We start from the raw sequence: 16,818 nt of genomic DNA on the forward strand, positions 1-16,818 counted from the left end.
TTTCCTATTGGAGTTTGTAAATTGATATTGTTCAATAAAAATAAAAACATTTCCGTTCGTGTTCACAAACAAAAGAAAATAATATGTGGAGAAGTCTACGCAACGATCATGCAAGGAAAAACGTCTAAATAATGAACTTGTCATTGAGGCATAAAAGGGTTTTCATCGAAATAATGCTAAATATATCTTCGTGTTCGGTACAAATTCCATTTATTTTCTCAGTTCATCAGCCAGAAAGTTAATTGTGGAGCCTCTCCGCCCCTGAATTCGTGCACCTTCCACGCGCGTGCGTCGTGAATCGCTGGCGCGAGAGAGGCGGCGCGCGGTGCAGTCGCGTGATGACAAACAGCGGCAACCGACGCGACGCGCCGCTATAAACTCTGATGACCTACCGAACACCTCAGCGTCTCTCGCGGATCGCGTCCGTTATTCTGCGCTGAAATAACAGCGGACGAGCGAATTTAAAGCGGTTTCTGAGCCATTGTTTGACTGTGCGGATCAAGAGCTGCATCTATCCATCACCAGTCGCCGGAGCGGGAGATGACAAAGGTGGGTGAGAATGAGAGTACAACCTTGCTTCCGTATGGCTTGATCGCAGTCAGTGGCTTGGATTGACAGCACACCTGTCTCGTATCGCATACTGGTTTGTGATGGTTTTACATGGTTCTGATCTCATGATAAATGTGGTGCGTTTGCAGCAGAAATCAAATGCATCGGCGTTTTCTCATTCACCTTTCTGATTCCTAATGGTGATCAGCTGATTTATTGATATTGATTTCAGGACTGCATGCTATAAATCAGGTTTTAAGTGACAGATTCACCTGTGAGGATCTATTTGAGCAGCCGGGTTCATTCATGATCATCTGACATCAGATAGTTCATTTGAATGACGTTTGTTCCAGTTTTAACGTGAAATAATGTTAGCTTTGAAGTATTTTAAAGAGATCAAAAAGGCTTATGCAGTGTGTTGTGGAAGCTTGTGTTTCTTATGTTCAGAAAGTTTTTAAATGATTTAAAGTACGTGTTATGATTTTAATAGACAGCTCATCTGGGATATGCTAAATGCATGCATTTCAATTTAGTTGAAGTTCTGCTGTCCTCCAGTTATAGATGCTGGATGCTTTTGACTGGCGACTGCTTAGTTTTTTCTCATTTCACTAAACAAATCTGTCAAACAAGTGGAACTGACCTGTCACTGTGTGATTTGCAATGCAAATTGCATTAATAATCAGTCACACCAACCTTTAGCACATCAGGCTTGTGTGGTATGAGATGATCTTTTTCTGTTTGTCCTGCTGTTCCTAGTTTCCCCCTTCAGAAAATGATTCATCGTTTTTAGCACGGCAGATAATGAGGCTTAGCATAATCTGGTGAAACAAATGTAGGAAATATAATGGTGCATTGATAAAATTATATAATCTGTACCCTGAAATTAAGAGGAAACCGTTTGGAAGAGCTTGAATTTGAGATGATCTTAACATAATAAAGAGGGGGGAAAATGTAATTTCAGAGTTTAAAAATGTATACATTTTTACTCTATAATTGCAATTAAGATGTTCTCAAAATCAAGATATAATTTCAGAGCTCATCTAATCTAATCTGGAAAGAAAAAATTGATATTTAACGTATTTGAATCCAGTGCTCGATACACATTAATGGAGAGTGATGACAGCCGTAGAGTAAACTGGTTCTCAAGCCGGATTGTAATCCCAGTTAGCAGATGTAGGATACCAGCTCAGATCCTTGTGCATGTCAGATGAACACCAGTATGAACCCGAAACTTTATTTTCATCAGAAGTGGGTAATTTTTGCAGCACAAAATGGAATTAATGACCTTTTTAAACCTTTTTCAATTTTACAAAATGCACATTATTGACCAGTTTGGGCCACCGTATAAACAGCTCTACCCAAATAACATGAACAAATGTTGGCTGTTGTTTAAAATCACAATAAAAAATCAAAATTGACTATTCTTTTTTTTATGTAATGTTGCAACGTTTATATGTGCACATCATTCAGTTGATGTGCCACATTCAGGTTATGTCTACATTAATCCAGAATACATATGAACAAAATTTTCACTTAAACACTCTCCGTCCACTCTAGAGTTTTCCAAATGTTTCTCATCCACACTGAAACGTCGGAAGACTCTTAAATCATCGTACTGTGCATATGTAAAATGTAACATAAGCTCACTGGATGATACCGAGAAAGACATAAAGTTGTCGCGTTATTCTTTTGGCTCTATCACTTTATTCGCAAAATATACCACCACTTACACGGCATCTTCTGGCGAGACGTGGGAATTAATTTGGTGCGCGACTCTCAAGCCCAATTTATAGCCTACTTCTGCGTCCGTAGCTACGTCGTAGGCGGTGTGTAGCGCGCGTACCCTTCGGCGTACCCTGACGTGCACCTCTCCAAAAATGTAACAACGCGTCAACTCTACGCGGACGCAAGCGCTGTGATTGGTCTACTAGGACCGCTCCCTCGGGTTTCACATGCTCCCTCTGCGCGCGTGAACGCGGACAACGACGCAGAAGTATAAATGAAAACCAACGCGTTGCCTACAGCGTAGAGGCTCCGGCGTAGGTCCGACGCAGAAGTATAAATTGGCCTTCACACTGCATTATGGGATGTACAGTGTAGGCTACATTAGTTGTACACTCGTTATTGCAGTGCATTGTGGGATTGAATGAGTGCACTCGATAACGTCCACTATGACGGACATCACTACAAATGGCTGTCCCGTCAAATAGTGCCCTAATTCAGTGGTTCCCAAAGTGCGAGTCGCGACCCATGATTTCTATAAAAAAAAGTGGAAAAAATATATAGGCCCCATATATTTTTGTTGCAATCAATTTAACCCTTTCGCACGTACGATCACACCGGGTAGATTTTCTGTTTGGCGAGTAAATCTCAAAAGGCTATCCGCCACACTGGCGGGTGAATGTTCATACCAAAATATGAATTTTTTTCTACCTCTAAAAGAACAAGCAGAGAGAGAGCGAGAGAGCCCCGGCCACTCACTATTCAGAGCGGTCAAGCTTCCCCGTACTTTTTGACAAGCGTCCTCGACAGGACGGCCAGAGCTTCTTTGCAGCTCAAGTCGGCGGCGGTGTGTACGTACAGTTAACGCTCTATCTGTTGACGGCGCTGAGGAAAAAGCTCCCGCCACTGGAAGAAGCTGTCGCGTCGCCGCCCATTTGTATCCTGCTGGCAGTTGGAGAGCAAAGGCTGCGCACTCATCTTCAGCACTCGCGGATCGTGCATACTCCGCTGCCAGGCTGCTTCTGCTTTACACACCATGGCCGTTCTTTTCTCGAGGAAAGGAGTTTTCCCATAGCGTTTGCAACGCAATACTCGTTCCCTTATCTGTCATGGAACCGAGGTTACGTAACCGAGTACGTTTTGCCATCCGTTCCACATGAGTCAGGTAACAAAACTGACAAAAAAAAAATGTATTTCACACCAATGATAGTAATATTTCATATTCTCACATTTTGATCAATATAGATTTTTTTTTTTAATTATACATTTCAAATTTTGCTCTGGACATTTTTTTATGTTTGTATTCAATATAATAGGCCTACCTTATTATCTCAATTAAAAGTACTGAAATGAATGATATGTGACAAAAAAAAGGCTGTTTATTGTTTTGGCTGGTAAAAAATATGCTTGGCTGGTGGATTTTTTTCATCTACCAGTCCCCGTGGCAGGTGGGCCAAAAAGTTAATTTCGGACCCTGGGGTGGGGAGGTGCGGGGTCGCGGGGCAGCAGCGCATTTATCATGGGGGTCGCGGGCTAAAAAGTTTGGGAACCCCTGCCCTAATTAATGGTATGGGGGGTGATTTCGCGCACAGCCGTAGCCTCTGATGATGTGTATATTGACATGAGTTTGGCATGGGCAATAAGTTTGTCCAATTACGTGATCGCAGTAATTGGTGAATGACAACAATCCAATAATTTTCCATTGGACAAAATCAAGTCCTGTCCTACATTTTATTTTCTTGATCATAAATGCCTGGTATATCTCACAATCCAGCTTAATTTTAACGTAAGAGCAAGTGCAAACATTTGTTCATTTCTTTGCAAGCCTTCCGGTGTCATTCGATTCCAGTTATTTTATCTGTCTGTAATCCAAACTGGTATTTATTAGGGCTGGGACGATACACCTACCTCCCGATTAGATACTATCACGATACTTGGGTGCCGATACAATATGTATTGCGATATTATTTATTATTATTATTATTATTATATTATTTTATTATTATTATTATTATTATTATTCATTTAATTGAGATTGGAGCTTCTGCAAGAACCAATGAGGTTCATTCTCGTGTTACGCAACACGTTTTCCGCACGTCAAGCAGTTTCGGTTAAAGGAACTGTATGTAAGAAATATATTCAATTAATCATAAAATGGCCCTGATATGTCACTAGACATTAAGAAATCATTTTTTTTTTTTCTTTTTTTTTTTTACTAGACCATCGGGAAAAGTTAAATCATACACATACATGCTGTATAAGATGGGTCATATTTACAAAAACAATTCATCATATCTTCTGACTTATTTCAGAAGCAAGGTTTAATAGACAGACGAATTGGAAGAAGATCGCATGGGTGTTTGAATCAAGATCACAGTCTTTTAAAGATGAATCGTGTAGCTCTATTGTCTTATCTCTCTCACACGTCCACTTGAAAGGGATATTACGTCACTGAACACTCAAAGATAACGACACATTTCATCCTCTGTTGAAACGAAAGTTGCTAACTTCTGTCAACCTCATCTATAAGCAAGGACAAAAATAAAGCAATTTAATTTGAATCAATATCGATTCTGTTATAAAAAAAATTGATTTTAAAATCGTTGTAAAAAAAAATTGCGATACCTAGGTGAATCTTTTTTTTTTTCTGCACTTTGTTATTATTCTATTTGCTTACCTTTAGCCGTTAATGAATCAGAAGTCTCGCACATTCACAGAAAAGAGCTCTGCGTTGCAAAATGAGAAGAAAACACAGAAAAGACAATTGCAAATTTCGTTTCATGGTGACTTGCTGTCAAAAATGTTTCTAGGGATGAACCGATATGAAAATTTTGGCCGATACCGTTATTTTTTTTAATGTATTTGTAAACCGATAACCGGCTGATAAATCTAAATCCAAATTTTTATATAATTTTTGAGAGCCTGATTGCAAAAACAAAAGTCTCACCATGTCTCAAGCAAACTATAATAATAATGTTCTCATAATAATTGTATGTAGTCTAAATGACAGACTTGCTCTGTTGCACTATTTCAAGCCATTTAAAACCATAATTGCGATCACTGTGTGTCAGCTGAAGGAAATAATCCATTATTTATTGGCTTTAATACATCAGGCAAATTTTCTTATCGGGCCGATAACGATAACATTAAAAACGAACATTTATCGTCCGAGACCGATATGGTGGCCGATATATCGTGCATCCCTACTTTTTTTCAATAACAATTTAAGTTTAATGTAAATTTAATGAACAAATGGCAACCATGAAGTTCAATGCCATCAAACTTTTATCAATAATAATAAAAACCGACCTGTTATAGAACTAGTACATTAACAGTAAAGTTAGCATTTTTGTTGATGTTACTAGTTTCTTAATTTAAATTTGCTTAGTTGCTTTTGACTGGTTGACTTGGTTAGACCAAGTATAATTACAATCTTGGTGCTTGAATATCCCCTGACTGCAGTAATAATGTCTTGAAACCGCTTTGTTGTGAGAGCAGTCGCTGCGTTTGATCGCCACTCTCCCTGAAAGTCAACAGGAGAACGTGTGTTTGTGATACATGGATTCGCTTACATTATTAATAGACCTTTCAATTGGTGCTAAACTACTCTGATGGGGCAAAGTACAACGACTCTAAAACATAATTTACAGGATAGATTGTGATCTTTATTCCTTTATAAAATATCAGGCCAATCATTAGCCTTGTGATTCTCATAAACTGTGATGGTGCTACGATCAGAATGACGTCAAGGCGGCGTTGCTCCTTTTGCATGTCTTCTGGGCGCTTGAGAAGGTAAAGTGAGATGCGGAGACGGGTCTACGTGGCGTCTGGTTGCTCGTCCGATCTTCTGTTTCTACTGTGCTGGCATTTAAAGTGGGAATCTGATTAGATCGCCTGTGTGATTAAATATTTACAGGTGGGGTTTTCGCTGCTCCAGAGAAAAGTGAAAGCGGGAAAGTGTGTGTTTTTGCTTGCATATATGTCCCTGGGTGTTTGTCTGACTAATTTACTGCACTGATTAAACCCGCCATCTTCTCTCGGTTTCCCTGGTCTCAACCTTTTCCGTGACCCTTGCGTTAATTTCCCTCCTCTGAGGCGCTTGCTGCATTTCTTGGTTCTTTTCATCTGTATCTCATCCTCTTTTTCTTCCACTTGGCTATTAATGTCCTTTTTGCTTTATCAAGGAGCTGCATGTATATTAATATGAATCTTATCCTGCGGCCTTACTTGTGTTATCTCAGTGCAAAAAAAGGTTAATTGAGTGTTTGGTGTTAAAACTGAAGGGTGGAAAAACTAACAAATTCAAAACCGGACAATAACCGGAGTGTTTGATAATATATAAGAGGTTTGTGGTTTTACTTTATAATACACTAACATTCAAAAGTTTGAGGTCAGCAATATTTTTTATTTTTTTATTTGGCAAGGATGCATTAATTTGATAAAAAGTGACAGTAAAGACATTCATTTATAATGATGCAAAAGATTTTTATTTCAAATAAGTACTGCTCTTTTCAACTTTCTATTCATCAAAGAATCCTGAAACATTTTATTCATCACAGTTTCCACAAAAATATGAAGCAGCACAACTGCTTTCAACACTAATAATAAATGTTTCTCGAGCAGCAAATCATCATATTAGAGTGATTTCTGAAGGATCATGTGACACTGAAGACTGGAGTAATGATGCTGAAAATTCAGCTTTGATTACAGGAATAAATTACAATTTACTGTATATTCACATAGAAAAGATATTTTAAATTGGTTTTACTGTATTTTTGAGCAAATAGCCTAATTGCATCCTTAATGAGCAGAAGAGGCACTTTCAAATACATTAAAGTCCCCCTGTGGTGAAAATCCAGCTTTTAATGTTGTTTATGTGTCTATGTGGTGTTTTTAATAAGCTTTAAGACAAACCATGTGTAAATTCATAAGTCGACTCCATTGCTGAGTATTTTCTCCTTAAAACTGCAGTGAACCAAAGACAGTCTCAAAAACACGCTTTGAAATCGCTGGTGTTTCTGACGTCACAAACTACCTTGTAACCAATCAGAACAACGTGTGATCGTCAACGAGTGGATCTCTGAGCTGGGTGAGTGAGTGGAGGTGGGGCTCATTTGCATATTCATAGAACCGTGTATACTAAATGAGCCAAAGGGTGTCGAGTTACATTCAAGATATTTTAAGGCATGAAGATTTTTTTTCCAAGGAAAAAACACTTAAATATGTCATTTTGGTGATCAGAGAGGAGTTTTAAGGAATAAAATGATTGACTTCAGGGGGACTTTTTTTTTTAAATCTTAAAAAATATTTTTTTTTATTGTTAGCCACTGTTTGCAATGTTAATGCACTGTCAAACAGTCCATTATTATCAAGTGATTTGTAATGTTTGACAGCAGGAGGAACACAAATAGTGCTTTTCACGGGTAAATGCACTCACAATTGATTCCAATTGTGCTTGACATTAGCAGACCTAACGATCACCCTGTTGTGCACGTCACACATGCCTTAGCAAACGCCATTAATGAACTAGTTTACAGAATATATTGAGGACTTTCCCATGAACCTTTTCAACACTTTCTGGCTCTTTGGTGGAACTTAGACCAACTTGTTTTGATATGCAGATTAAGAAAACTCAATGGTTCCTCACAGGCGGCCCTTTGAAGGTTTAATATTTCCCTCTTATGTCGTTGAAAAACTTCTGTTGTCGTATCAAACGGTTCCACTTTGACCTCAGTGTAACAACAGAGTGAAATTAGCCACTGCGGTAGTCTCTGTGATATTGCATTTCAAAGCAGCGTTTTTCATCCTGTCATCTCTTTGTGAATGGAAGGAAATCTGTACAGTCACGGTTTGTTTTCTCAATGACCTCAAATGCGCTCCAGTGAAAACATTGCATGGCTAGCTGTTAGCTGTTTTTTCAAGCTATCACAAAATGGATTTATTACATGACCTTACTACAATACAGATTGTTTCAATGCAGCTTTACAGGGAGGAATAAACAAGACATAATAAATGATGCAAACATTTTTAATTTCTGCTGTAAAGCGGCTCTAAAAAGACAATAGGATCATTTTTCAGCTCGAGTCAGTTGAGTGTTGATTCAGTTCAGTTCAATAACTGTAAAGTTCATCAATTCAGCTATAAGCAGCTTTGAGTCAGTATAATGAGTACTAATGGTGCGTTCAAGTCCTCCTGGGAAGTTCGTACGTACGAGGTGGGAAGTCGTGCTTATAACGACATGTGCGTTCAAGTCACTTTCGTCGGAGCAAAATGGCGGAGTACTTTCTCTTAATTACACAAAAATACAATAAGGTTCTTAAACTCTTGTTCTAGAAAATGAAGAACAAAGAAATGTGCATCAGGTGTACTTTGTATTTTTATGTTTTTAATTAATTTATGAAGCCACTGCCAACACATCGTTACATGTTGCATTGTTATATTATAATACTATCATATTCTGTGTTGGCAATTAGCTAACTGCGCTGTAAATAGAAAAGCCTGACAATATCACAGCTAAATACCTTTACGTATTGTGTATTCCGCCATGTTAATCACTGACACGCCCCCGTAAAGATCAGAGCTTAGAGAAAATCCCGAGCTCCCCACTGGTATTTACGACATTGTGGTGCGTTCAAGTGCGTTCAACTCGTAAATACGATCTATACGAGATGACTTGAACGCACCATAATAATAGTAATGAGAGAGAGAGAGAGAGACTTAATAAGTCATTCTATTATAAAGAGATCATTATTAAGTCAAATAATATGTAAAAATATGCTTACTTTTGGTGGTCCGATTACATAATGAGCCAAAGATGTTGACTTTTTCAGATCTATTTTTAGAGTTTTTTTTAACACGGAAAGTGGGGGGTGGGGCTAATATTGTCGGTCCTCCAGGTATTTAGATGCATTTGAAACGGTGCAGTCCTGTGCAAAAAAGAGTGTGCAGTATCATGTCATTGCGAATGTATACCATCAAAAACTTTTTTTTCTTTTCTTTTTTTCCCCTTTTATTCCCAGACTTGCGGTGGCTGGCCGGGTCGCTGAAGGATTAATTAAAAGCTCTTCAGAAAGGGGCTTGACTGTCGGTCTATTACAGATGCTCCTTTCCAGCAACAGATCCAATAACCACATAAACATGCACACACAGACACAAAGCCTCGCGGTTTAACCCCCCGTCTCTCGGTGCTCAGACAGCAGGAGTGTAAGTGGATCCCGGTAACGGTGCAGTGTTAAACCCCGCTGATGCCTCTCTTTCATCAGTGATGCTGCCGGCGGTTTTTCTTTTTCTTCCTGAATCATGCCGACTTTTTCTATTCATCTCTGCATTTATCTAGCACTCTACAAATGCTTCACACACTATGCAAACTTAAGTTGATTTCCAAAATGCGAGTATTAGCTGGTGTTTTCGAAAATTTGTCTTAAATATTTACGCACTGAGGTTTAATTTTACGACACATTCACATGATTGCTGTTCTCTGATGTCGCTTAACGGTCACATGCTATGCATGTAAATAGACACAATATTTATTTGTAATTTAACAATAATTAATTTATTCATAAAATAATATTTTTACAATTTTTAGCTGGATTTTAAAAGGGGGAAACATATTTTTATGGCCTGAGCACCGATAAATGATAATTATTAATATAATAATAATAATAATAATGATTATTTTTGTAATTTTTAAACCAATTATAAAAAATTACAACTGTTTGTCTATATTATAATATATTACTGCTGTAGTTTACAATTTTATTATAAAATAAAAACGAATAATTAACTATTTTAATAATTATTTAATTTTACACTACAAGTTACAATACTAATGTTTGTTTTAGGTTCTCCACTTTCAAACGTCCAAACCCTCTTTCTGCTGTGAACTTCTGTCCACAAAATAAATGTGTGTAAATAAACTGAACCTAGCACATGTTGCGTTCCCAAATGCTCAAGTTTTGCTGCATTTACTGTGAATCGAGCAACTCTGAGACACTGAAAACACCAGATCATAAGCTGATCACGTGAACACGGTGCCGTGCTTCTCTCTGAAACACTATATAGTTATTCAATTAAATCACAGCCTTTTGATTTGATAATCGCACTAAGCTATATCGCCGTTTATTTTAATTTTACAGTACATTCTATATAATTACTAGGCTAGCTCTTCATCAACTCACAAACTGCCGTTTTCGTAAGTATCAAAACTTATTTTAGTCCCAAAATGTACTTTAATAACCCAAACAAGGCATATATATGAATGCACTTATAGCGCTATAAATTATAACCTGCAATCGGATTAACATTTGAAGTAAACTCTATCGGCCCCTCGAGCACTGAGTTTTCAATCGCCACAGTAACAATGTATAGTATAAATGAGCTTATAATGTGTTTCTGGACATAATGTTCCCATCCTTTATTCTTACACACACACACACACACACACACACACACACACACCTCTTGATCGCTTTCAGTTATCTCCCTTCAGCACTACACCAGAGGTTGTGCCATCTGCCCGAGCCCATAAACATGGCAGGCGCTAGTAAGGCCCAAACATCTCCACGCTGATTGTTACATCTCGCACAATAATTCAATCTCGCGCTTGGCTCGTCTGTTGCAGAGCTGTCTGGCTCTCGGGATGGTTTGGACCATGGGGGATTAGTTAGACGAGCGTCTGGGGATTTAAACCCATGACCCTTTGGGATGCTCTTGCCACCTCGGTCCTTATTTGCTGCACTTGTCAAATCCTTTAGCAAAAACTTGATTGATTTGGAAAGGCTTATCTATTTTAAATGTTTCTAGTGTGCAGTTTGAAGGACTAGTTAATCATGCATTTCTAACATTAAACCTTCTTCATGAATAATTACATCTTGTTCTGTTTTCATTGACGCAAGAAAACAAACTGTTCCCTTATTAACCAGAGGAACATTTTTTTTTCACTGTTTATGCTGCATAATTATGAGTGACCTGAGACACTTATAAGCCGCTTTGTTGTCATAGTTATATTCGGATTCAGATAAGTAGCCTAGGTCAGAATGAGGTGATATTATGTATATATCAAATAGGGATGAAACGGTTTCCGGTTTTCGATAAACCACAATAAAAATCTCTGATGGTTAGTATTTCCGTTTCATATCTTAATTATCATTAAAATTTGATTACCGCGATTTGAAAAACTTGTGGTAAATACTGTTCAGCATTAAGCAAAGTGCTGAGAGAAATTATATGAAAGAATGTACGAATTAATCAATGAATTATATGAATATATAAAGGGGAACTGACTCTTTAGAAAGGTTGGATGGCATTTGCATTTCATCTTCCCTCAGTGTAATGCCTAATAAAGTAGTGTTTATGCTGCTTTGTTTATGGGGTTACCAGGAAAATGGCTCGCTTTTTGCGGTTCCATAAGCGCCACCTACTGACAGAAAGTAGATTTACATTTTCATTCAGCATGTCTGTCATTTTTTTGTTAAGCTCAATGTGAAAATCGTTGTAAATTAGATGGAAAATAAGCTAATGTGCAAAAATCGAAACAATTCAGATGTAGATTTGTTTCTGGAGCAGATAAAATACTTATGTTATCCTCATTTTCATTAAAATGATATAAAGTTAACATTTCATATAACTTTTTTGTCTACTTTATTTAAACATGTCAGTGTATAACGTGTCATTGTGTGTTGACCAACTAATATTTGTAGTTCATTTTAAATCCAGCCATCATTGTAATGCAATAAAGAGTGCATAGTGCATTGCTAGGCGAATTTTATTTGTTTGTTGGTTTTCGACATAAAATTTGAAATGAATCCAGTGTGTGTATCAGTACTTTTTGAACATTTTCAGCACTTTTTAACAATACCATGATAATATTGATAACTATCATCATTTTGGTCGCTATTATCGTGTTATGAATATCGTGATATTTCATACCGTTTGATCTCTAATATCAAAATTCTGGCTACGAGTAGCTATGCTTCCATCCAATGTTGCAAATTTTACTTATGCGCAATTTTGGAACATCACATAAAACCTGTAATATCATATAAAACATGGAATATCACATATACAGTTTCCACCCCATGTGTTAAAAAAATCTCCTTTTGGGAAATTGTCGTGAGAAATTGTTGTTTTAATTGAGGAGGTCACTTTAACTCTTTTTTTTTTTTTTGAAATGCAATGAATATGGTCATGTTACTGTACCTTGCGTTCGAAAGTGGATTCTTGGTGTTTGGGAACGCAATCATGTGAGACGCTTCTGGGAGGAAATTATACCCAAACATTTTGATGTCAGACTTTGGGTCAGGCATTTCAGAATGACCAAACCAACATTTGAGATGCTGTGCGATGCAATTTGTCCGCTGGCTAGTCCAGTTATCCAATCACATCCACTGTTGAAGCAAAGTCACATGATTTTCTTGTTGCGCATTGCGCATCCAGGGATTTATTCGGTAAATGTGTTTCCATCATAGTTTATGCGCCTCAGTTGAGCGCATACTTTTTTTATTAATGCACATTTTTTTGAATTTATGCACATCTTCACATTTCCACTGTGATGGTTTTATCTCTTATACACTGGAAAAAAAAATGGTGTAGAAAAAAATTCACTCAGAAATTGCTAGTACATTCCACAAGCAAATACAAAGAAACTGCAAGTAACACCTTGCTCTTTGAAGAGTAGTGAATGACCTCCTCCTTCTGGTCCTCTTGAAACTGAGTGCAGCTTTTGATACTGTTTGCCATTCTGTACCTCTATCTTGTCTAACTGATATTGGTATCACTGGTAATGTTTTTCAGTGCATGGCTAAGATCATATCTTTTAGACAGGCAAGAATTTATCAGCATTAACAAACACATCTCGCTCTATCACTGTTTCCCGTGGTGTACCACAAGGATCCGTTCTTGGTCCACTTCTATTTCTAGTCTACATGCTTTCTCTTGGTCAGATCATCCGGCATCATGGTCTTAATTTCCATAGTTACTCAAATCTTTCTTACTGCTCAGCCCAATTCTGTTTTTCACCCACTATATGCAGTCTTGTGGTACTATTTGATTCTACATTAAGCTTTGAACCCCATATTAGCCACTATAGCCAGCTTGTTTAATCCTGTTTTTTCCATCTTCGTAACACATACATATACTGTATGACCTTCGTTAAATCTCAAAGATGCTGAAACTGTTGTCCATGCTTTTGTAACCTCGCGAATGGACTATTGCAACTCTCGGTTTTGTGGCCTATCCACTAGAGCCCTCAATTTCTTGCAGCTAATTAAAAACTTGGCTGCTCGTGACCCTGCATTCAACAAAAAATCAGCTCATCACGCCCATCCTTCAGCAACTGCACTGGCTCCCTATTGTCTATCGCATTCAGTTTAAAATACTTGTCCTAGTTTTTAAGGCTTGCCATGGCTTAGCACCTTCATATCTTACAGAATTTATACACCCATATATTCCAGAGGCCGAGTTCTGAGAATTTGCTTTTATAACCCAAGTTCAGACTATACTGTTTGTTGGTGGTTGGGCGTTCAGCATCTCAGATAAGCTTTGACACAAGTTGCTCCAAAACCTCTGTCTCCTCACTCCAGTTCTTTAAAACTGAACATAAAACTCATTCATTTACATTACGTATTATTAAGATGAGTTTCATTTTTCAGATCCATAATTATTTTGGTTATTGTCTTGTATGTTATATGATCACCGTCTAACTGCCAGTCCCTGTTGTTATACCCTGATTGTATATCTGTATTTTTTGTGTTATTTGTCAATATTATGTAAAGTGTCCTTGTGTTCTTGAAAGGTGGTATTTAAATAAAACATATATATATATATATATATATATATATATATATATATATATATATATAATATATATATATATATATATATATATATATATATATATATATATATATAATATATATATATATTTATTATTATTATTATTATTATTATTATTATTATTGAGTACTCCAATAACAATTTTTTCACTGTATGACTCTTTACATTTTGATTTGATTCTTATGAAAAGATTTAGATTTAGAAAAAGGCCAATTTAGTTTTAGATATTTTGATAACCTTTTATAAATTGTTTTTATTTGTTGTCTATATACAGCATAGTTTAGTCATTTATTCATTTACTTGCTCTTTTTTTTCTCCACTTGTTTCTGGGCATGAATAAAGCCGTGGCAGCTTGCATGGCACTAAATTATATGCAAACAAACAAAAATTCAATGCTTTCTGGTCTGTTGCATCCACTAGCATAGCTGATTAGTTGGAAAAACTAGTTGCTTTTTAAAATAGACCAAACTGTGAAATCCTACAAGTCAAGAACACAAGTAAATGTCCAGGTTGAGGGAGGAATTAGTGGAGTTAAAAGAGACGTCTGCGCATCTAATCTGCTCCTCTCTGGGGGGTATTTGGGGCAACTGGCGTTTTCTCTGGAGGTCCGGGTTGGGGGTGGACGGTGGCCTGTCAGGGTTGGGGGTGGACGGTGGACGGTGGACGGTCGCCTGTTCATGGGCCATCACAACAAGTTTGGGCACATGCTGTGATGACGAACAAAGCTTTCATATGAAAGACCACAAACATGCAATGCAAAGATGACACTGGCAGGGCTAATGGTCTGTGAAAACAAATAACCAAAGCATATTGATTTTTTTTCTTTTCTTTTTTCTCAGGGGTTGTGTTTCAGCTAATATGTAAATATGGTTATACGTAGCCAGTTGTAACCATCACAGCAACATTTGTCTCCATCTCAGGTGGCACGCCACGCCTAAGGACTGTTCATGATATTTAAATAGTATCATGCACAGTATTTAAATAGTATCATGCACAGTATTTAAATAGTATCATGCACAGTATTTAAATATTTGCTTTCAAATGATAAAAGCTCTTATCTGATTGCATCTCTAGGAATTTGCATTGAGTGTATGAGTTTATGTAGTTCTTAAAATGAGATTGTGGTATACAGTTTTGTTTTATTGAGAGTTACACTCGTTGGGTTTTTTTTATTTTTTTTTTTATGATTCCGATTCTGCTTATCAACTCTTAATTTCAATTCCAGTAAGGTAAAAAAATATATAGATAGATAGATAGATAGATAGATAGATAGATAGATAGATAGATAGATAGATAGATATAGATATAGATATTATTCACATTTGTTCTAAGTCTTATTGCAAAACATTTTATTGTAGCTGAATACCGTTCACCAGAAACTGTAATCAAATGTAAAATAACACTGCACTTTATTGATAAAATATACATAACAAATATAGTTACAAGTTATTCAGTCAAGAACAGCAAGTGAATTTTCACTTTGTCTTTTGTTCATCGATTAACGATATTAGAGACGGCAGAAGTATGTCGCTTTAAGAGCTGCATACTGTTACACATGCGTTTTCTTTGTCAGCTGTTTACGTTCAGTTAAAGTCCCCCTGTGGTGAAAATCCAGCTTTTAATGTTGTTTATATGTCTATGTGGCGTTTTTAATATGCTTTAAGACAAACCATGTGTAAATTCATAAGTCGACACCATTGCTGAGTATTTTCTCCTTAAAACTGCAGTGAACCAAAGACAGTCTCAAAAACACGCTTTGAAATCGCTGGTGTTTCTGACGTCACAAACTACCTTGTAACCAATCAGATCAACGTGTGATCGTCAACCAGTGGATCTCTGAGCTGAGTGAGTGAGTGGAGGCGGGGCTAATGCCGGGGCAATTTTTTTCAAGCAAAAAAACAAAAAACGTTTAAATATGTATTTTTGATGATCAAAGATGAGTTTTAAGGGATACAATTATTGATTACAGGGGACTTTAAGACATAACCGAATGTGTTTATGAGGATATTTTAACATTTTTGTGTGTATTTGTCCGCTCAAGCGCGAAAAGACGTGGAAGTTCAGTATCGCGCACTGTTCAGTGTGAGAGGCAGCTTTTCTGCAGAAATGCTGATATCGTCACATTTTTTCAATTGTATTACTGACTTGGTACCAAAGTACCAGTACAGTTCTGAAGACAAAAGCGGATCCAACCAGGTACTAGCAAGGTGTACCTAATAAAGTGGCCAGGAAAGATATTTGTTAAAAATAATCTTTTGTAACATTATAAAGTCTTTACTGTAACTTTTGATCAATTCAATGCATCACTGCATACATATTTACATTATCATTGGCAGCATTTCCTTTATTGTTAACACATAAGAGGAATATGGAGCAATAAATGGGTAATGCAGAAGTGCGATGTGGGCTGTTGGTCTAAAATTGCCAAACAATGTTGCTACTTGCCATGTTAAAATAGAATTGATGTTCTCTGCTTTGGCTGTGGCTCATCCAATCAGAAGTTAGGTTTTAGTTGATTAGTTTCAAATATATTTTTGTGTGTGTGTGAGAAATATTTAATCCAAAAAGAACATTTGATATACTTTTATGTATATAGTGTAAGTCAAGTAACATACCTGCTCATATCTAAATATATCTAACGTTATTTAAAAAATCATTAACTTCTAGGTTGTGTGTGTGTGGATGTGGATGGTTGGGGGTTTGCTGATGCTCATT

General features: G+C 36.9%; 1 protein-coding gene across 1 annotated transcript in view; it reads left to right on the forward strand.

The window, feature by feature from the left end:
* The first annotated feature begins 340 nt into the window (after positions 1-340).
* Positions 341-16,818, forward strand: part of gal3st3 (galactose-3-O-sulfotransferase 3) — a 35,235-nt gene continuing 18,757 nt past the window's right edge. The window contains exon 1 of the mRNA XM_084108234.1: positions 341-549. The gene's annotated coding sequence lies outside the window, so the exon portion shown is untranslated. The remainder of the gene's footprint in view (positions 550-16,818) is intronic.

Source organism: Abramis brama (genome assembly GCF_963993115.1).
Source record: "Abramis brama genome assembly, chromosome: 3".
Taxonomy (NCBI): Eukaryota; Metazoa; Chordata; class Actinopteri; order Cypriniformes; family Leuciscidae; genus Abramis; species Abramis brama.